At 45.4% G+C, this 21,826-nt stretch overlaps 1 protein-coding gene across 1 annotated transcript in view; it reads left to right on the top strand.

The window, feature by feature from the left end:
• Nucleotides 1-948: 948 nt before the first annotated feature.
• The window catches only part of LOC144769486 (protein NDNF-like), a 75,579-nt gene continuing 54,701 nt past the window's right edge, over nucleotides 949-21,826 (top strand). The window contains exon 1 of the mRNA XM_078653613.1: nucleotides 949-1,220. The gene's annotated coding sequence lies outside the window, so the exon portion shown is untranslated. The remainder of the gene's footprint in view (nucleotides 1,221-21,826) is intronic.

Raw genomic sequence — 21,826 nt, 5'->3', positions numbered from 1 at the left:
CATGTGATGAAGAGTCCCTTTTTACCAATAAGCATCTTGAGGCTTAAAGGCCCATACTTATAATGGGGAAAGTGAAACTACAATTTCCTTGATACTTAGGGCATTTGGTTGAACAGCCTGGAAATACTAAACATTGCCCTTAGGGCATGGGTGGCATCTGGCAGCTGGCGGCACAAGCAACCATGTGGCCTGGCTGTGCATCACCGGTTAATCCATACCTGCCAATTCACACGGTGCCAACATGTGGCACAGGATATCGGCTCCCATCACACGGTCTCACCGGTGAGGAGCAGATATAACACAGTGGTGAGGAAAACGAGCAGAAACCATTGTAAATAGTGGTTTTTGCGCTCGTTTTCTGAGGTTTTGAACTGCCGACGTCCAGTAAAGGGCGTGTAAAACGCCCAGAATATGGCACCAACCTCGGCAAACATTTTATTTTTATTTTTTGGGAGGAGGGGGCTTGGGGGCAGGGTTTAAAAGTGCCTACTAGGTACTTCAAGGCACGAGGCCCCGCTGCCTTGGTGAGATTGTTCTTCAAGTTGGCAGGTATGTATATCCTTTGTGGGTGGGGAAGGGAGGGGCGGCAGGGACATTGCGGGTGGGTGAGCGTCAGGGAAATTGAGAAGTTTTCTAATGTGTCCCATCGAAAGGCAGGGCTGGTTGGGGATGGGTGAGCCAACTGCCAGTCCTGGTCTGACGTGTTACTGACTCTCTGCCAGCCCCACTGCCCTCTCGGAGACTCTGGTCTGTTCGGAAAACCTCCCAACGTCCCTGTAGTGGAATGTCCTGGTGCCCGAGCCGAGAGAGAGAGCGAGAGAGAGAGAGAGAGGCCGGGCGGTGTGCCACACTGAAGGGTCAGCAAACAAACAATTCTGCCGGAGAGGCGGAATCTCTGCAGAGAGAGCATGTTTCTGTTTTTATCTCACGCAAACATGGTCAGGAGGCAACTTTCCCTGCTCTCGTGCGAGGCTGCAGGTGTGTCTGTTGTGTGCGCGCGCCTGGGTGCGGCTCTGTACTGCAGAGTGTCACGGTGCACGGGCCCCGCCCCCGGTACTGGTGCCACCTGGGCTATTAGAAGCTGGTTCCTAGGCACGGGTCCGGACTGCGGACAAGAGGGAGCCCTCTCTCTTTGCATGGCAGGGCCCGCCACAGGCACAGCACTCGAGCACACCTGGGAGAAAGACACACTCACGGCCTGCCAAGAATTTCCATAGCAGGTGAGAAAGCATTTCTGCACTTTGTCGCTCTGCACGATATTTCTGTTGCATGTTGGTACCGGTTCCAAATGACATTAGTACCGTTTCGCTAGAGCTTGTAGCTATAATTGGCATTTGTAGTTAACCAGGTGAATTTCTCTTTTCACAATATTTTGCAATTCTGTGAAAAGTTGAAATGATGACACATACCAAGAGACCAGATAGATCGTTTTATAAATCAACGAACCCTCCATAAACCTTTCCAGAGTAAGAGTTAGTTTAAGAGAACAGCGAGTCACAATTCAACATAAAGAGGAATACATTAAATGCGTGATACAGCATTAACAATCACAATCGCCTTAAGCCAGTTAGTAATGCAGATAAGATCACACCCATGGATACATGAACCCAAAGGTCGATTTGCACGAAAAGACAGTGAAGAAATGAACAAGAAAGGAGCTACAAACATGAAAAGAAAGCAGTAGGGAAGAGGCACGCGTATTACCAATATATCAACAGTAACTGTGTCATGGGCTCTAGTGCAAGGAATTAAATAGGCAATAATCAGCGTTCAGGCGTCTGGGCCCCAGTGCCACTGCACCTGCTGCACCAATGGAAGCTACGTCCCTGTATATTAGTAAGGATATGAACCTTCCAGTCACATAGTCCACAAGTCAGCCCATGTCGCTTTGATTTCATCTCCACAGTTAAAGATGCTGAACAGTGGCTTTTCCAAAGTGGCTAAGGCCTTAATTTGAGAAATCCATTCTTCAGTGGAGAGCCTTTCTCAATTTCCATTTCTTAAAGGGGCCAAGCAGTGGAAAAGAAAATTATCTCTTTATCCAGTCCATTTGATTGCGCCTTCAACAATCCCTGACTTCACCTTACTAGATCCCGCTAAAGGACACACCCTATCCCCATCTGGTATTTCCTTATTCAGTTCTAATTGCCAAACTATGCTCCAAACTCAAAGTGTTCGTATTTATATGCGGCTACCATGAATAGTTGTCCCCAGAATGGAGAATAACACGTGGATCTTTTTTTTTGCGGGTCAAAATCCCCATGGTCTATCCCTATTCAATGGACAAATATGCTTTCATTTATCACCTCTGAGGATGCAAATGAAAGCAGGGGTCGAGGGTGGACAGGGCATGCGGGCACAGCAGGGCGAATTCCTAGACCGGAACACTGTTCCGCCCAACACATATTTGTAGTCTTAATCTAAATGTTTCATTGCTGGTCTACTGCACAAACGTAGATGAGTTTATTTGCTCATATAGAATTCGTTTCATAAAATGATCCGCACTCAGATGCCAACAGGACACGTGCCACAAATGTACCTTTCTGTAATTCATGTTTTGGCCATCTGAAGTACTAAGAATGTTGAGCTTGCAAGCCTACATTTATAAGGTGAATTGAGAGTACAAGTCCAACATTGCTCCTGGTGTTACCTACAACAAGGGACCCGATTCAGCAGGCGTGGCTTAGACAACTGGACATAATACTCAATATGTTTCCTCTGAAACTGGACACAACGCTCCTGGTGTCACTCCCAGAGCTGAAAATAATCCTGAAAATGTCACCTCTTAAACTAGACACCATTCTCAACATTTGGCTTCAACAAGTGACACATTGCTCATTATCTGGTATCCAGTTGATGTAATACTCCAGATGTAGCCACTAGAACTGGATACAATATTTCAGATGTGGGCTCCACAATATGACACCACGTTCTGGGTGATTCCTTCAGAACAAGACACATTCCTTTAAATGTTAGGTTAGAGTGATTTGCAGAGCACGTGTCCTGGCATTAGTACGGTCTCAGCGTACTCTCCGAGTGTACGTTCAGCCCTAGCCTCCTGCGTTACTTCTCAGACCACAGTTGTATTTCTGTGTTTTTTAGCTGGATCATCAGCAGTGTGTGGGGCTAATATGATGTCAATGTGTACGTATTTGGTTTTGTGTATATTGAAAGCGGTTAGTGGTGTTTGATGTGTGTGTGTTGCAGGGGATCTTTGCCAATTTGAGTATGCGCCATGTGCCATGTGCCACTCTTGGTATGTGCCCTGCCAGGCTTGAAGAAGGTATCTTAGGTAACTGGGTGTATGGTGCCTTGGTAGGTTTCTGCAGTATCCCTTCTTCCACAACTGTAGAGTACTGGTTAAGTGCTGATTTAGCCTATTTTCTGTTAACTTAGAGTTTTACATTGTTTTGCGGCGAGTAAAGTGCTGTTGTGAACTCAATGATATCCAGCGTATAGTGCGTCTTTGAGTATGCTGAATGTTTATAAATTATTCTGTTTCATGCTTTTTGTTGGAAGTTGGTATAATTTGTTGTTATGAGTGATACTGTAGTGAGCTCAATGAAATCGATATACAACTGCATGGAATATCAGAACTCTGCTGGATGTGTGGTTGGTGTTTTGTATAATGGGTTCTACTAGATGTTGTGTATTCTTTTCTAGTGAAATGTTTTGTTGTATGCACAGTAACTTCAAAATATAGGTGCCCTCACGTATTGCCTGTTCGAGCTCAATTTACTTTACAATGTGTTTTTTAGCCCTGTAGTACAGTTGTGTGGCGCTGTAAGGTGGCAGCACCCTTCCTAGTTATATTATTGAATGAGATGCTATAAGTTACCTTAAAGCAATATACACTTTATATGCAAAATGAATTTACAGACTTGTGTGTTCTTGACTTATTAATCCATGCTGCTCTTTGGCGTGATGGACTTCTGTAAATGAGAGCAACAGAAGGTACTGGTATCTCTTGATTACTTCACTCTCTATTTGTTTCTGTAGAAGTGACAGGATATCTCTATAAGTGCCTAGAAACCTTCGGTCATTTGCTGGACAATGGAAGACACACACACAGGACAACATTTCTTCAGAGCCGCAGTAAAGAGACCTAAAATAATTCCTCAGCTGGCTCCATTGATTGGATATCTCTTTAATCTTTCCCTGGAAGAAGGTTATGTTCCATCTGAATGGAAAGCAGCTCAGATAATGCCTATTCAGAAAAACACGAAGGTTCCCTTGACTGAGTTGACCAATCTCCGGCCTATTTCACTTCTGCCTTTCTTGAGTAAATTACTAGAGAGGCATGTCAACAAACACCTCTCTAGTCATGTCGAATTGTCAGGCAACCTAGACCCCTCTCAATCGGGTTTTAGGCCTAAGTATAGCACTGAATCAGCTTTGCTAGTGGTCACAGATAACATCAGAATGACCCTAGACAAAGGACATTCAATGATTCTGGTGCTATTAGATCTATCCGCCGCATTTGACACCATCTCCCATCAGATATTACTCAGAAGGCTAAAAGAAGTAGGATTAAGAGATTCTGCCTTCCGCTGGTTGGCAAGTTTTTTATCTGGCCGTACTCAGACAGTGAATCTAGGCTCGTATCGTTCGGTATCCACTGAACTTACCAAGGGAGTCCTACAGGGCTCTTGCTTGAGCCCTACTTTATTTAATATCTACGTGGCTCACTTGGCAAATGTTCTAAGGAAATTTGAGTTTATTCCAATATCCTATGCGGACGACACGCAGCTTCTCTTTCCATTTGACAAATTAACTCCAGCTATCCAGGAGACCTTCTCTTCAGGCATGAACGCTATATCGCAATGGATGAGAAACAATTTTCTCCTGTGTAATGTTGGGAAGACCGAACTTCTTCTTTTTGGAGATGCCCCCAGGTTCTCCCAACTGGTGGCCCATTAATCTTGGTAAACCTCCCATTCCCCAAAATTCAGTCAAAAATCTGGTAGTCCGGCTAGATCAGGCCCTCACTCTTAAAGAACATGTAGCCCAGACAGCTGGAATTTGCTTCAACACTCTGGGTCTATTGCGACGTGTCTTTCCTCTTCTTCCAGACTTTGTAAGAAAGACACTGACCCAAGCTCTTATACTGAGCCGCTTAGACTACTGCAATAGTCTATTGCTCTCGGCTAATGAAGCATCAATTAATAAACTGCAGGTGATTCAGAACACGGCGGCGTGCCAGGTCCTGAATATGCCACCAAGATCTCCCTCTCGCCCCCTTCTTCTCAAACTCCACTGGCTACCAATTCGCCAGCGGATACAATTTAAGACCTGCTGTATCATTCATAAAGCACTGCTTAACCTTGGCCCTGGTTATTTGGCAGAAAAATGTATTCCTTATTATCCCTCAAGATCTTTGAGGTCTAGTACCCATCCCCTTTTGGCAATTCCTAGAATTAGGAGAGCGAAACTAGGAGGAAAAAATCTATCCTACCTCGGACCAAAATACTGGAATGACCTTCCCCTCTCTTTAAGAGAATGTCCTAATCACTTGGCTTTTAGGAAACTGCTAAAAACCACTCTGTTCTGTTTTTAATAAAATATCCTACATCCTCCGCTGCACAGTTATGACGTTTCCATAAAAGCGCAGAGATACTCCTCGGAGTCGATTCTGGCGCTATACAAACCCTCAAATAAATAAATAAAATAAGTTTTTATCCTTATCCATTACAAAATGCATGAAACACTTGCTTCCTAATACTATTAATAAAGCAAGACACCTAGGATTGTTGGTGTCAAGTGTTTGAAATAAAGCTGTGCTTTTTGAAAGGGCCTAGCCGGTTATCACGGCACTTTGCACTACCAGGCAATAGAGTCCTTTGGAAGGCAGTGAGCAGTCTAAGTGCAGACCTGCCAAAATGAGAAACTGTTTTAACCTCTGAGTTTAGATGTGGCGCCTTAGAAGAGGCATGACTGAGGATGAGAGCAGGGCTCTCAGCCCATTATAGCCTCGTATAAGTTGGAGGGACACTGGTGTTGGCATGGCCTGGGGATGGGGGCAGAGCTTAAAAGTTTTGCAGGTTGAGCTGCTTTGGAGAAACATGGGAAAGGGCGGGGTGTGACTGGGTGTCTCCCCCTACTTGAGCCAAAACAAAATGCTTCTCAACTGAAGCTACCACTATGTGTGTTAAGGGAAAATTGTAAAATGCAGTAGAAGCCCGTCCCCTGCCACAGTAAGGGGGTGGGCTGGGAGTGGGGAGGTGGGGATGAAGGAGGTGGGAAGGGTTCAGGGACAAAAAAAAAAAATAATAACAAAAAACACTTACCTTAACGCTGCTGTCCCCGCATCAGCTCTTTCTGCTTCTGGCTCTGGGCACAGGCTCCCAGCCTGCCCAGCGGCCAATCCTGAAGCTGTTCTCGCATGAGAGCAGCTTCAGGATTGGCCTGAGCACCAGCAACTTGCGCTCCCAGGCAGACTGGGAGTCTGTGCCTGCTCTGTCCAGCCCCAGCAACGCAGCTCGGGCTGGAGAGAGCTTCACTGCGCCGGAGGTGTTTGGCCGGCTTGAGACGGCCGGCCAAACACGTCATGGGCAGTGAAGGGTGTGCCCACCTCTCCCCTACCTGTAGTCCTCCCCTGGACCCGCCCCCAAGTCTCGTCAGAGTCTTGAGGGTGGGTCCAGGGAATTAAAATAAAATGATTTATCATCGTTTTATTTGCTGGTGGTGGCGGGGAGCAGCGCTCCTCTGCCCTAATGGCGCAGCCGCCACTGGTGAAATCCAGTGGTTTAAGTACCTCAAAACCACCCCACACAGCCTGAAAACACACTCAGTGAAAGGGTTTCCAGCTCACAAGGTGTTCACCATGTGATATTGACTCTTCACCGTATGACCGTGTGAAATGAGCCCATATTGTGAGACACACGGTGGCAATGTGTGGGTTGGCATGTGTGTAAATGGTACTTTACTCCCCTGTCACCAACGTTTATGATGTAGGTCAGTCAATAATGCCCCTCCTCCCATGTGTTCACACAAACAGCAGCTGGAGTGTTATAAAAATAAGTATTTATACTCCATGAGGTGAATGTGTTGACTGATGGCCCGCCAGTGATTCATCTGCCCCAGTACACAGTAAACACCCACTTTCCCAACTAAGCAGGCAGCGACAGAATAAAAACAGTCTTCAAAGAGAGACAGAGCACAGACCTTTCACAGTTATTTACAGATTAGCAACAAAAGGACTTAGTAAACAAGTGCACAAGTGACTGTTTGCCATTCTGAAGGCTGCAGGGATGGAAAGGTCAAAGGTCATTTGAAAATGTTATAAAGCAGACATGTTTGGGAACCAAGTCAGAACAATGCCATCAGTTCCAGAGAAAGGGCCCTCACGGTGACATCTGCAATAAAGGGTGTGCTTAGGACATACAACTGAGGAAAATTGCTCACTACTGGAAAGGGAAGGCTGATTCTGGAAGTCCAGAGACCCCCATCCCCGAAGTAGTTGCAGGGTCTCGTAGTCAGGGAGCTGGTTGTACAGACTCCCTGTGTCAGTCTCCTCTCCTGTCTCCTAGTGCTCTTCTCATGCTTATGGGGGCTTCTTGTGCAGCCCCTCTGCTAACAGCCAGCCACCCTCCAGCCCACACTCCCAAGTTCAAGAGCAAACTAGCTATCTTGCAGGGCACTTGAGGTGACAGCAGAGTCCAAATACCCCCCCCCCCATCTGGTCCTAAGGGGGCATAAGGAGGCCCCTGTCCCTGGAGAGAGCCATCTAGCCATATGCAGAGCTCCTGCACCCACCCAGAAGTGTAGCCATGGAAATGAGCAGATGCTCCTCTGTGGTCTCTCAAAAACAAGCTCTGGGGCAGCTTCTGCCTTCCACAGGTTTGGAGCCAAGCTGATTAGCAGGGTAATAGAGAGGGCAGGTCAGGTGTAAGCTACATCTACTTAAGACCCGACGTAAGACCCCTTTAAAGTTAAACAAGTTTCTGGGCACATCCCGGCCCCAGACCATTCTGTCAAGAAAGGAAGTTTTCAGCCTACACCCAGGGCCCTTTGTCCACTCTCTGGGAGCAATTCACATTTCACTACACGGAAGCGACCAACAGTCATGTGAAACTGAACGCTGGCAGAAAGGCCTTTTAGTTTTAGGCAAGAACATTACAACTTTCTAAAAGTGTAATTTACAAAATAGTAAATTGCAATCTGACTTAACCATTAAATTGGATCAAAAGCAAAACAGTCTGGCACAATATATGGGCAGAACACACTGCAACATTGAGCCAACAAATTAATATGGAAAGCAGAACCAAAAGGTCTGGCTAGCTATATAAGCCCATGCCAAGTTCGGAAAATATTTCACATGTACACATGAAACAAATATGATAACATGTCTTTAAATTCAAAAACTTATATTTCTTCAATATGTAGAAGTGTTTCTCTTTACTATATAAGATTGTATAAAAAGTAGAACATTCTACAACATGGGTGCTCGCAAACATTTTCCCAGGGGCCAAAACGTTTTGTCTTTGGTGTGACCGAGGGCCGCATTGATGCCAGCAGGGTGGCGGTCAGGGAGAAGGGGTAAAGTGGGTGTAGGGGATGCAAAGAATGTAGATCTAGTGCCTCAACTGAAAAATGTGAAACCAGAAAACCCACTTGATCAAATCGTGTAATTCTGGGGAATTGCTTTATTTCACTTGCCCTCCTTTTACTTCATTATCACATATTAAAGGACCTTAAAATATATGACTTCAAGATGTGCACTGTACAAAATCTTCTCCTGTGGTTGATTTAATAAACTATAATGTTGTCCACGTATATAGCAAACCCGGCCACCCGAAGTGTGCACACAACTACTGACTTGCCTCTTAGTTCACTATTGGCTGTGTTGTCAGGGTGGGGGACAGCATGAATACTTCTAAATCCATGATTGAAAGCTATACTTTTTTTAATACTTCTCAATGCACTGATATGAATGTGATGTGCTAAAGTACCACGGTTCTGCATGTTAATGAAATACACATTTTGAATTTGAACAGAATTTATCTGCATTTTTACACATTTCTTGCAAGATATCTTTAAATATATGACGTTACAACTCGGTCGTTAGACCGCGGTACGTTACATCTCAGTTATTACACCCCAAGTCCTTACAACAGCGCTGGAGGGCGCTGGACTTAGGAATAGTATTATTTATTATTGCAACTCCAGTCTATGTAACAGTAGGGAAGGTGTTGGAATAGTAAATCATTCTATTCCTTAGTGTATAGAGCCATCCAGCGCAAGTCGTAGTAATAACTTGCATTGTAATGACCGCGATGTAAACATACTGCGGTGTAACGACCATGTTGTAAAGGTCGTTTGCCGTTCCTAGAGTTAAGTTCTGCAGGACACCCTAGCTGCTTCCTTTTCTATCTTCAACTAAATTGTATATTAATGCATGACGTGTATTTTACATATTTTAATGTTTTTGCTGAGTAGAGTAAACAGCAGCCTGTTGCCGCTGTTGACAGGGTGGCCAGATTTAAACGTCAGGAGGGCCTTATGCGACCCCCGAGCTGTACTTTGAGTATCACTGTTCTACAACAAGAGAGAACACAAGATACTATCAGTTAACATTGGTTTGATTTTCTTAGTTATTTGAAGCCGATCACAACAGAAGATACTATTCAAACTGAAACTGGATGTAAGAAATATAGACTTGACATCAAGTTTAACTGATGAGCCCTCCCAGCCTGTTCACTTCCCTCATCACAGAAAATTGTGGGCTCAAGGAAGGTGAATTGTGGGTGCTGTAGACCTTGTTATACGGTGCCATGTAGTTGCACTCTCAGGCCTGGTAGCTGTCTGCATTGCAACCTTTAAGTGCTTCTCCCCGTTTCTACACCAATCATTGTATTGTAACATTTATACAGAGCTTCATACCCGGATGTGGAATGCTGAAGAGCACTTTCACTAAGGTAGCATGTTACACTGTGGGGGAGTGTAGGCTTGGCAGTGTGTTGTACTCGTTGTGATCCTCTGTGGGATGTGTTTTAGTATTGTACGCGAGCAACTAGAGAGGTCCTCTTATCTTGTCTAGGAGTATATTCCCTAGCACTGTGATGGAGGAGAAGTTGTGTGAGATAGGCACACAGTTCTAAGGGTACCATGTATAGGGCTAAGTTTACAAAGTTATAGGTACAAGAACAATAATACAGGATACAAGGATAAGAGTAAAGGTTATGTATACAGGGCTAAAGGTACAAAGTTATGGATATAGGTTTCGACATACAGGGTTCTGGGTGCAGGGCTAAGGATGCAAAGCTACGTCTGTGGGTGCAGGGTTATGGGTACAGGACGATGGTCAAAGCGTATATGGCTAGGGCTACAGGGCTAAAGGTGCATGGTTATTATTATTATGCGTTATGCGTTCTTATATAGCGCTCGATTACCCGTAGGCATCTCGGCGCTTGCCTTGGGAACCCGTCCTGGCTTTATCCCTGTGAGATACCCATACTGGGCATCCCCAAGGTGAAAGCCAGGCATCCCGCCGCGGAGGGGCCGTAGTGGAGATTAAGCAGGCTGATGCCCAGAGCTGCAGAGTGTGAACCCATGATTCGAGTAGGCACCGAAACGAGAATTATCGAGTCCGTGGATATTTGGGCTCAAGACCCTGCCGCGTCGGGAATTGAACCCTGGTCCCGGGTCTGACCTCTGCTTCAGGGTCTACCTCCTCTAACCAGTGAGCCACACTTCTCCACTGGATACAGGTTAAGGGTAAAGGTTATGGAAATGGGGCTATGGCTACAGGGTGCGGGGTATGGGTATGGAGTTAATGGTACAGGGCCCATTGCACAGGATAAAGTGTTATGTTTACAAGTAAAATAATGCAGACTAGAAGATACTGTAGTGAGGGCAGGGCCTTGTTTGCACACATTGCTATGTTAGCATAAGCTTATTAGAAGGTTAAACACCATTTTATTCTTTTGCTGCTTTTGCATACAACACTGCATATAACTATTGTTGTAAGTTAGGCTATGTGAATGTCTTCACATGAGATTGGTTTGTTTTTAACAATCCCTAGACTTACATCGTGACCCTAGTCTGCGCAGTGAGTGCTAAAGCCTCCAAGGTTATCATAACAATGTATCTGTTGTTCGGGCTGATCGGCTCATATTTTAGACATAACATGCAGACAGCTGCATATAACGAAGATTCTGGTGCCTTTAATAGTGCACTGTAGGCATGATTTCAGGCACTTGGAAGAAATCCATTTCCCAGAGAGAAAGCGCTTTTGCAGATCCTGATGTGATTCACTTCTGATGATCTTGGCGGTATGGGGTCCCCTATACAAGCCTAAGAGACCTTCTATATTTTATAAAACATAGTTCCTAGCTAGGGAGGGTGGCATACTAGGCACTATAAGTCCTGTTTCCACTATCATTCTAATATGATTTCTTCTTTTGTGTTTTATGGAATTGTAACAATGCTGACCATAATATTTCTAATCATATGTCTGCTTGTGTTAGCAAAAATACTGCATCTTAGAGCATAACGTTAAAATAAACCTTTTAACCTTTCCCGTGTCTCTTTTTACTCCTGTTGTGGACTGGTATGAGAATAACAAACGAAAGAGTGTTCTTGATTGCCACCATTCCATGTTCTGGTTGCCTAATCATTGGTACCTTTGCTGTAGGACGAAGAGCTAATGAGGCACAGATGCTAGTCAGTTAGGGGTTCTAGGTACTAAGGTGAGTTTTTGGGTCCACCACAATTCACTGAGGTCCTGGGTCTCTGTGCACATTCTGTGTAGGAGCAGAATCCCTGCAACATGGCGCACCTAACGTAGTGGTCTTATTTTGAGACTCTCGAGTAGTGCTTATATCAGTCCATGACTCCCTCACTATTGTTTCCAGTTGACAGTAGTGACGGATAAACCTACCTATAGTTAAACAGGTCATTGATAACTTAAAGCGGTTTTCAGTGAATTACCACCCAGTTGTGCTACATTACTTTGCATTGTTCTTGTTCTTTTCCTGGTCTTTGTGGCTGACGTTGACATCCCACAACATAGTAGGGTGGCCGTCCGCAATCATTTGCAGACGTATGGCATCACTGTGGATGTCTTGGCGGTTGTTTTTGTGGTGAGTGCTGCAGCAGCAACCCCATTTGAGTGCTTCTACTCATGGGTTACCTTTCCTGCGGTAGACGCAGGTTTCGGTTTGTTTCACGTTTACACTCCCACAGCCATGCCTCTACTACACCCCGTATAGGACTCTGGAGGTCCCTATTAATGCTTGGCAGCATCGCATTTGGTTTGATGGTGCCCTTCCCCAATCTTTAACGGCAGTTCGGTTGGGCCCTTTGTCTATTCCAGGGGCCACATGGCTGGTTTTGGCAGGTTACACACCACATCCGCGTTATAACACAGTCACAATTGAGGAGTTGCGTGTGCTCTATACCTCTTTGGTTAGAGTGCACCAGGCTCTAGTTCAATATGTGACCCGCAACGTCCAGGTGGGGGCAACTGGTGCTGCGACACGTCCAGTTGGACCGGCAGGGATTAAAATGAATCCTGTCATGGTTAATACGGTTATGGGCAAGCGCCCCCAAGAGAAGGATGATATGCCTTTTTGGATTGCTGAGAAATTTGACCAACTGGAAGCGGTATTTCCTAACATGACTCCTGTTGAAAACCACAGGATTCTCACCATTAGTTTTCAGGAAGACTTAATACCGGAGGTGCCCGATTGTGAAACCTGGGGCAAGATTTTTGCGACAGTCTATGCTAAGTGCTTCGCCACTCCTTCCATGGCTGTCTTACCCTCCATCATTAACCATTTCCAAGATGAACACGGAGCGGAGGCGGCTGTTGAATTGGGAATGAGACTCATGGGAGTGTTTGACGTAGTTTCCGATCTCATTCTTGCTAATGTCAAGGGAGATGCGGTGAGTTTCCAGGTGTCGAATGCTTTACAAGATGTCCCCGAGGCCGATAAACCCCGTCAGTTACCGAAAATTATTACAGCGGCATATAAGACCATTGGCCATAATAGTTTGGGTGTTAAGCCTTTTGCCAAAGCAGTGCAGAAGCAAACTCAGGCGGCGAAATCTGACAAACATGACCGCCTCAATGTTCCTAAGCAGAATTGGAATAAAAATAAAAAACAGGGGAATAGCAACAGAAACAGGGGTCCCGTCCTGCATCACCAATACCTGAGTCTACTGAGCGCACATATGATTAGCGCGACCGCACTACTATTAAGTCACCTGATCGTTTTTAGATTCATGATCAATGTTCTCCTAGCTCTTTGCAGGATACATCGGTCTCACCCACAGGACGGGGGCAGAGGTAGGGGTGCCCGACAAAGTCTTGAGCAGCCCCGCAAGACAGACGGTAAAGGCAAGCAGGACGACTCTTCACATCAAAGACCCCAGTTTCAGAAAAAGAAAGTTGCAGCTTTAACAGCGAGATATGCCACGGATAGTGAGAACACAGCTTCGGAACCTGACTTGGGTGCTGACGCTGCTAGACAGCGCAGTGGCAATTACCATAGTGGAGGAAGCGTTTCGTCAGCTTCTGAAGGTGACAGCAACTGACATGTTCATTGCTGTTGAGACAGCTGATACTAGAGTGGCGCTCCCTTAAAGACTTTATGAAATAGTCCTTTTAATTGAAGGTGACATACAACGTACTATAAAAGAGGTATTTTGGGAGAATCTAACAGCTACCTATGACATTTTGTGGGGGGATGTTGACTGGACCCCACCTTTTGTTTTAGCTGCTCCGCAAGGGGAGGAGGTAATCCTCCCTAGTTTCGCACACACTGTGCCTAGGGAGCAGGATCTGCATTTTGCAGAAGAGTGGGCCAAGGTGCTTGCACCGGCTTTCTACCGTACTCACTGTGGATGGGACAAATTTTCTCCCCAACATGAGATACCATTGTGGTCTATGCCACAGCCCCAACCTCAATATCCCATGCGGCGTGAAGCGAAAGCTCCCATGGCAGAAATCCTTCAACAATTGGAATATCAAGGTGTAATTAAAACCTGTGTGCCAATGATGAATAATCCTCTTTTTACTGTGACCAAGCCAGATGGCTCGTACCGTTTGGTATTGGAATACCGGCATTTAAACTCCCATTATCGGACCTGCGCGGTACAGAATACTCACAGTTCTGCCCTTGTGGATAGTCTTGTGCTAAAAGGTTTAAGACCACACTTGACATATCCAATGGCTTTTTTGGCCATAATCTGTCCTCTATTAGTAGTCAATGGACAGCTTTCACCTGTGGCGGCAAACAGAGACAGTTCCGAAGATTAGCTATGGGCTACAAGAACAGTCCTGGCGTCTTTGCCGCCCGCATAGTCTCTCTTTTGGAGGGACACGACCCAGATGCATGTTCGTATGTGGATGAAATTTATCTCACAGACGACGAATTATGGCCGCATCTGTGTCGCATTGACCACATATTTTGTATGTTTGCGGACTACGGTTACAAATTTAACTTTGCAAAATCACACATTGCAGAGTATACTGTGTTGTTCTTGGGCTATGAGCTCAACAATGAAGGTTGAGGTTTAGCACCTCACTTCCTGCAGAAATGCGCACAGCTGCGTGCTCCAACAACTCTGAAAAAACTACCATCTTTGCTGAGTTTTTTAAACTTCGGGCGTACTTACATTCCTGAATATGCCCAGCGTATCAAGCCTCTTTACGCTTTGGTACAACCTACTTTCAACAAATCGTGCTGGCTGCCTGCACATTCAGCCATCTTGCAATCTTTGCAGGCTGATCTTCTAAAATCTAAATTCTTACTGGCTCGTGATAACCACACCCACCTGGTGATAACAATTGTACCTGGGGCGGTGGGTTTCACGTACCTGACTTTTAATGAGGGTGACACAGTCTCTATTGCTTACAAGTCACACTTGTACACTTTGACTGAAATGCGTTTTTCCACTGTGGAAAAAGTTTTGACAGCAGTGCAGATGGCGATTCTGAAGGAACAGGCACTATCGCAGGGGAAACGTTTGTTGGTTGTTACACCGTATCCTGCCTTGGAGGCAGTGACGAAAACCAGTATACCGAATCCAAAAGCTTTGCACCCTCGGTGGATACAATGGGCCACATCTTTCACGCCTCCGGATGTCACTTTCATTTTGTATCCCTCTTTGCAATCTCAGGAGTCCTTGCAGTTTGAATTTGTTCATCCGGCTCCTCTGACCATGCGCCCGCTGGAGGATGTTCATTGTATCATGTACACTGACGATTCGGCGCAACCGGCGATGGATTCAAAACATGCGTATTCTTTGGCCTGCGCAATAGTGGTTGGTACTATGGTGAATGGAGAGTTGAAGTCCGATGTTGTGCATACACAGACATTAGGGAACTGCACCGCCCAATTGGCAGAGCTACGTGCTCTGGTGCTCACACTGGAGTACGCTGATCCTAGTGTGACTACTCTGATTGTAAGTGACTCTTACTACTGTGTTCAGTCTTACAATGACAATTTATTCTTTTGGGCTGAAAATGAATATCGTGATTCCAAAGGTAGCACAATAAAACACAAAATGCTCTGGGTTCGAGTGGCTGAGCTTAAAGAAAGGCTGCCACTCGTGTTTGTGATTCATACTCTTGGTCATCAGCGCATCGGAGTTCACGCTTTTGGCAAAAGTCTTGCTGACGAAACAGCAAAGACAGCAGTAGCGACATATGTAGTTGCAGCAGGTACACGTTCCAAAAGTAAGATTGATGATGAGATCTTGGCAGCTATTGCCGCAACAGAGAAGGGAAGTAATTACCCTAGAGGTTTCCCTTACAAATACTCTTATCATTTAAGTCCTGATAAAGTTCCCTATGTGAGAATTAACGATGTTGGTGACAGATTGTTTCCCAACGTGTACCGCAGTTCCGGGTCGAGTAGATGTGGATGTCTTTGGGGGCGGCAAGGAGGGCGGTCTCGGTCCTGTGTTTGCGGCGGAATCCAGACTGGGAAGGGTCAAGGATGGCGTTTTCTTCGATGAAGGTGGTCAGCAGGGCGTTGACAAATGTCTTGGTGACTTTGCCTGCGAAGGGAAGGAGCGAGATGGGCCGGTAGGTTTTTCAGGCCCGTTGGGCCAGCCGAGGGTTTTTTGAGGAGGGGCTTGACCTCAGTCCACTTCCAGTCATTGGGGAAAATACCAGATCGAAGGAGGCGTTGATAGTGTGGCGTAGTCAGGTGCTACGGTGGCGGTGGCACTGTGGAATATGTGCGGCAGGCAGGGAACCGCGGGGGCCCCTGAGTAGGGGCTCTTCATGGTAGTGGTGGTATTTTCAGTGGTGACTGGTATCCAGGTGTTGATGGTGGGCTGGCTGTCATTGCTGGAGGGGAGGGTGGTCTCTGGAGTCTTTTCACTGAAGTTGTCATAGAGGGCCTTGACTTTCAGGTGGAAGTAGGAGCCAAGCTTGTTGCAGAGATCCTGCGATGGCATGATGTCCGTGGCTTCGCTGTGAGGTTTGGTGAACTGCTGGATGATGTTAAAAAGTTCCTTTGAGTTGCTGGCGTTGGTGAACATTTTGTTCCGGATGAAGGTCCTTTTGGTGGCTCTTATGTGTTGGTGGTATTCTGTCATGGCGTTCTTGTAGGTGGTCTGATCTTCAGTGGTTTTGCTGTTTCTCCAACGTTTTTCTAGGCGTCTGCAGGAGTTTCTGGCTTCTTGGAGGTTAGTGGTGAACCAGGCGGTCCTCAAGGGGCTTTGTCCGTCGGGGTTGTGAGGGGTGAAAGCTTGTCTGCGTAGCTAGTGATCCAGCGGTGTAGTTCCTGGGCTGCAGAGTTGGCAGAGGTCGTGGTCGTAGGTGAGGGTGGAGTTGAGGTGCCCCTCTGTGACCTTGCTCCAATTCCTTCATGGTGGGCGTGGGGGGGGCTTGTGTACGGTGGTGGTGTTGAAAGAAAAGTGCACGCAGTGGTGGTCTGTCCAGAGGGTCTGCAAGGTGTGGTTAAAGTGGATGTTAGTCACTTCTGCGAAGATGGGGTTGTGGATGTGTCCCGCCTTGTGGGTGGAGGTGGTGACGAGCTGCTTTAATCCAAGGTTGGCAAGGTTGTCCAGGAGGGCGGTGGAGTCAAGGTCGCTGCGATTGTCTGGGTGGAATTTCAGGTCTCCGATGAGTATGTAGTCCATCGAGGCGATGAAGTGGAGAGCGATGAGGTTGGCAATGGTGGTGTTGAAAGAAGCGCAAGGTCCGTGGGGTCTGTAAGCGAGGGTGCCGCAAAGGGTGGTTCTGGAGCTTATCTGGATCTGGAAGTGAAGGCGTTAAGTGTTGGAAAGGGGGTCTCTCGTGCTGGAGGTGGAGATTCAGAGGGAGCTCTTATGTGCAATGGGGAGTCCTCCCCCTTACTCTTAACATAAACCCAAACATTAAAATGCAATAATCAGACATAAATAGATACGTATGGTGCACAAGGTTGACAAGACTTGACTGATATGTCAATTTCCCGGCCTCCTACAACCTTGTAGATTCTACTTATTCTTCACCTCTGAATTTGCTTCTGATACTGTGAAGCAGCCATTCTGTGGTGTGTATATAGTGCTGAAGAAAACAGCAAATTATGTAATGAACTGCAAATCAGAGGTCTTCAGAGAGTAGGCTAGGCTGGAAATAGTTTAGGGTTATTAAGTTGATGTCAGCACCAGAGAAACAGGGCTGAATCCCATTGAAATGTACAACCTGTATAAGGCTGCATCCAGCAAAGCATAAACGTGTACAAACATGCACGTCAGACTTTAGAGCACTACAGAACCATATGAATGGTGAAAAGGCACTAGGCAAATGCTACTAACATGCATAACATCTCAGGATAAAAGGTGGACCTGTTTTATTTTGTCAATTCCAGCTACACTTTCAAATCTGGTCCATAATGCCATAGTTGGGTGTGTTATATTTACACACAGTGGGGCTGCTGATAATTTCTTTCTGTAAGTAAATAACCACACCTTACAATGCGGCAGTCAAAGAATGAGTGAGTGTTTCTGAAGGATACACTTTGACGTTAATCAGGAATAAGAAATCATCATCTCACAAAGTGACAGATTGCCTACACTTCACAAAATACAGTTCACTGAATATTAACAGCAGAAATGTTTAGTCTGACCAATTAAAACTGCACAGGTTTTCCAAGGATTGTGATCTGTGCTGGCATTATTTTATTATTTGCCCATATCAGTATACCATTGAAGAATAGCTAATTATAGTCCATTTCGCCTTTGATGGCATATAGCAGCTACAGCATTGACTGGAAACTATGGAAATATTACTGTCTCACTATGTATGCCACACAAATGTACTGGTGGGCGGAAAAGCTTTCTTCTACATCATTATGCTTTTCATGAAAAATAGTGGCATTACTCTTGCAGGTTCTGCACATAAAATGGATCAAAGAAGGCGTTCTTCCCATTTATTGATTTAATTACAGCACAACATCAGGTGCGTTATCATACTAAACTCAGTGTACGGAGACATGCTCCAACATGCATATGTTGCAATGTCCCAGTGGGCAGACTGAAAACATACCTTTAGTCAGCAATGGGGCAGGAGAGACTTTTTGGATCTGCAATAATAAACATTTCATGAGCACATTGTCCTACCACAGACGGACTTTGGATCAATTGGCAAAAACGGTTGTCTCCTTGAAATATCTTCGCAAAAACCGGTTCTAATCTGCTTATTGAAATCTGCTGGAGCTGCATTTTAGGTGTGACTGCATTCTATCCCTTTTCCACAGATCACTTTCAGTAGCCTATAAAATATCTAATCCACCAAACCCAGATTGACCTAATCATATTAGGTCTGTCCAATGTTTAAAACACAGGGGCAGATTTACAAGCCCCTTGCGCCGCTTTTACGCTGCCGTTGCGTCACTTTTGTGATGCAGCGGCGGCGCAAAAGCTGCGCCATGGTGCGGGGTATTTACAATGTGACGCATCTCCCAGATGCGTCACGTTGTAAAGCCCTGCGCCAGAAGAGGCGTACCATCGCATGGGGAGGCGTTCCGGCGCAGGAACGCCTCCCAAAAGTGGCTGAGTGAGATCTACAAGATTTCACTCAGTCACTTTTGGGCACATGCTGCGTCAAAACCCTGTGCCTGCTTGAAGCAGGCGCAAGGATTGACGCAGCATTGTGCACATAGTGCCCCCATGATCACTGCTGGAGCTGCGTCGCACTTGCAATGCAACTCCAGCAATGCGCCGCTTTTACGTGGCGCATCTGTGCCGCTTTTGCCCCATGGTGCGCCGCATTGTAAATGCAGCGCATCAAGGGTGGCGGAGCTGCGGCGCACAATTACTGGCGCATCCCTGCTGATATGCAGGGATGCGCCAGTAATTGTAAATCTGCCCCACAGTTTCTTACCACCATACTGGCTCTGTGGATTACTGCCCTCACTGCTTAAAGTGTTAGTACTGCCCCAAACATTTCAAGTGTTATCCCCCCAACCCCAAAGTTCAGGTCTAGTTGTGCTCCTGACTATGTCTGTGGATGTGCTCCATGTGAAAGAGTCGAACACTGTCACTCACAGTGAAGTTAGCCAGGGTCTGACGTGGGCAGGCCAATAGCTCTATGCCCAATGCTGAAAAGGACAGAAGGAAATTGTGAATGATTGGATAGCAGGCCAGTAAAAGGAGAGTAAGCAATTATATTTCCAAAACAAAAGGTCAACTAATGACCCAAATGGGAAACCAACATGAGGAGCAAGATAATGACAGGAACGACAGATTTAGAAAATAAAATAATTTAAACAAAAAAAGAATGAAAGAGAAAAATAAGCAGCAAGGCGCTCATGCAGAGATATAGATGCCTATAGATGACTAGAATAAAGGTGCAAAGAAAACAGAAGATTAATAAATAAACACTCTGTGCTACAGACTAAAACGTGAGTCACAGGCCACCTGAAAGTACTGCACCTAGTACAGATGGATTAAGGTACCTACTGCAGAGACTTAGAAACCTATTAACTACAGGTTCAAATCCTAGTGAGCTACATCAGCGGGCTTAGACAGATAGTGTAGAGGTCTGTATGTCAACATGAGCTCTGCAAAAGCAAATTATTACTTTCAAAAGAGGAAGCTAAAAACCCTTGAAACATTTACACTTAATATGCTAGGTAAGGTCGTCGCAGTGCCGGCTTTAGGGCAGTAGGACAGATGCCTCCACACCTGGTGCCAAGGTCATGGGGAGATACTTCTGCATGACAGACTGAGCTGAGATAGGGACAGTCTGGAGAGATCTTTGATTGCACTTTTGTTTTTCGGGGGTTAATTAAGGGGACATGATAACTTTCCTGCTTAATGCACCTGAGGGAGAGATTTGCCATTTGTCTAGTCAAAATGTAAAACATTTTTTTTATTGTTTATGAATAATTAAAACCATTACAAAAATACACTCTGAAAAAACATTTTTGATTGATTACACTTTTCAATCAATGCTCTTGTAAAATTATCTGTTATAAAAAGTGCTGGAATGTTCGAGTAGGGCAGAGTTCCCGGAGTGGCAGTTTTCCTCTAGATCGTCAGAGTCTGTGCACAGATTGCATTGCAGGAAGGTTGAATTTTTTGTTGTTTTTAGTTTCACACAGGATTACACCGAGCCTTGCGTAGATGCCACTAGTTTCAAGAACTAGACTAACTTCCCATTTAGCTGCGGGTCACTTGGGTTGACGCAATCAAGCACTGCTTGTCTCGGGTCCTTATGCCTCGTTCGTTAAAGAGGCTTTTTCTGAGGTCTGCCCTTTCCTCTTTTAGATTAGTGCAGGAGCATGTTATATGTTCGATGTCTTCGTTTCCTTCTCCGCATAGCCTGCATAATTTCCCGCTGTTCTTTCTCAACCACGGTGGAACTTGTGGAATAACAGATAGGATTCCTAACCTGTGTTTTAAAAAGGATTCTTGTCGAACATTTGACTCAGGATATAGTTGCATAGGGGTTAATTCTCCTGCGGCAAAGCAGAACATGTGACATGCGGATTAGTATTTTATTTAGACCAATTTGTGGGTTATTGCTTTTGTCAGAGATATTTCTATTACTTTGAGTTCATGATGTAGCACATTGAGCTATGAAATGGCATAAAATTGCTGCAAGCAAATTGAAAGACATAGGTTTAGAACTGTATTGTTTTTCTGCTCAACCTTCCATTGTTATGCGAGTGCTAAAAAGGGTTCCTTAGACTAATAATACAATTTTATTAGTTTGATACCCCAATCATTGTGTTACATTGATAGGGTGGATTTAAAAACACGTTCTGCCTGATTTGCATTACAAAAGTTATGAAAACCTAGGGCAAAGTTTCATTTTGAGGCCTAATTTCCAGAGCAGAGTGTGGTAAAGTGGCACAGAGTGGAGTAGAGTGTCGTAGAATAGAGTGGCATAGAGTGGAGTAAGTTGTTGAAGCGTGGAGTGGCATAGAGTGGAGTGACGTGGAGTGGAGGGGCATAGAGTGGAGTGATGTAGACTGGAGTGTTGTAAATTGCTATAGAGTGGAATAGAGTGTCACAGAGTGGAGTGTTGTAGAGTATCTTGGCATAGAGTGTTTTGTTGTACAGTGGAGGAGCAAAGAGAGGTCGAGTGGATGACGTAGAGTAGTGGGGAGAGACCGTAAAGTAGAGTTGAGTGTCGTAGAGTGACATAGAGTGGTGTGGCATAGACTGGAGTGGCGTCGGTTGGAGTGGTGTAGTGTGAAGATGCGTGTTGTAGAGTAGATTGGAGTGGCATGTCATAGAGTAGAGTGGCATATCATAGAGTGCAGTGGTATCTCATAGAGTGGAGTGTCGTAGTATGGAGTAGAGTGACAAAGAGTGGCGAAGAGAGGAGGGGCATAGCATGGAGTAGAATTTTATAGAGTGGAGTGGGGTAGAG

The sequence above is a fragment of the Lissotriton helveticus genome, chromosome 7 (assembly GCF_964261635.1).
Source record: "Lissotriton helveticus chromosome 7, aLisHel1.1, whole genome shotgun sequence".
NCBI classification, from domain to species: Eukaryota; Metazoa; Chordata; class Amphibia; order Caudata; family Salamandridae; genus Lissotriton; species Lissotriton helveticus.
The sequence above is the reverse complement of the archived record's forward strand: the minus strand, read 5'-3'. Positions and strand labels throughout refer to the sequence as shown.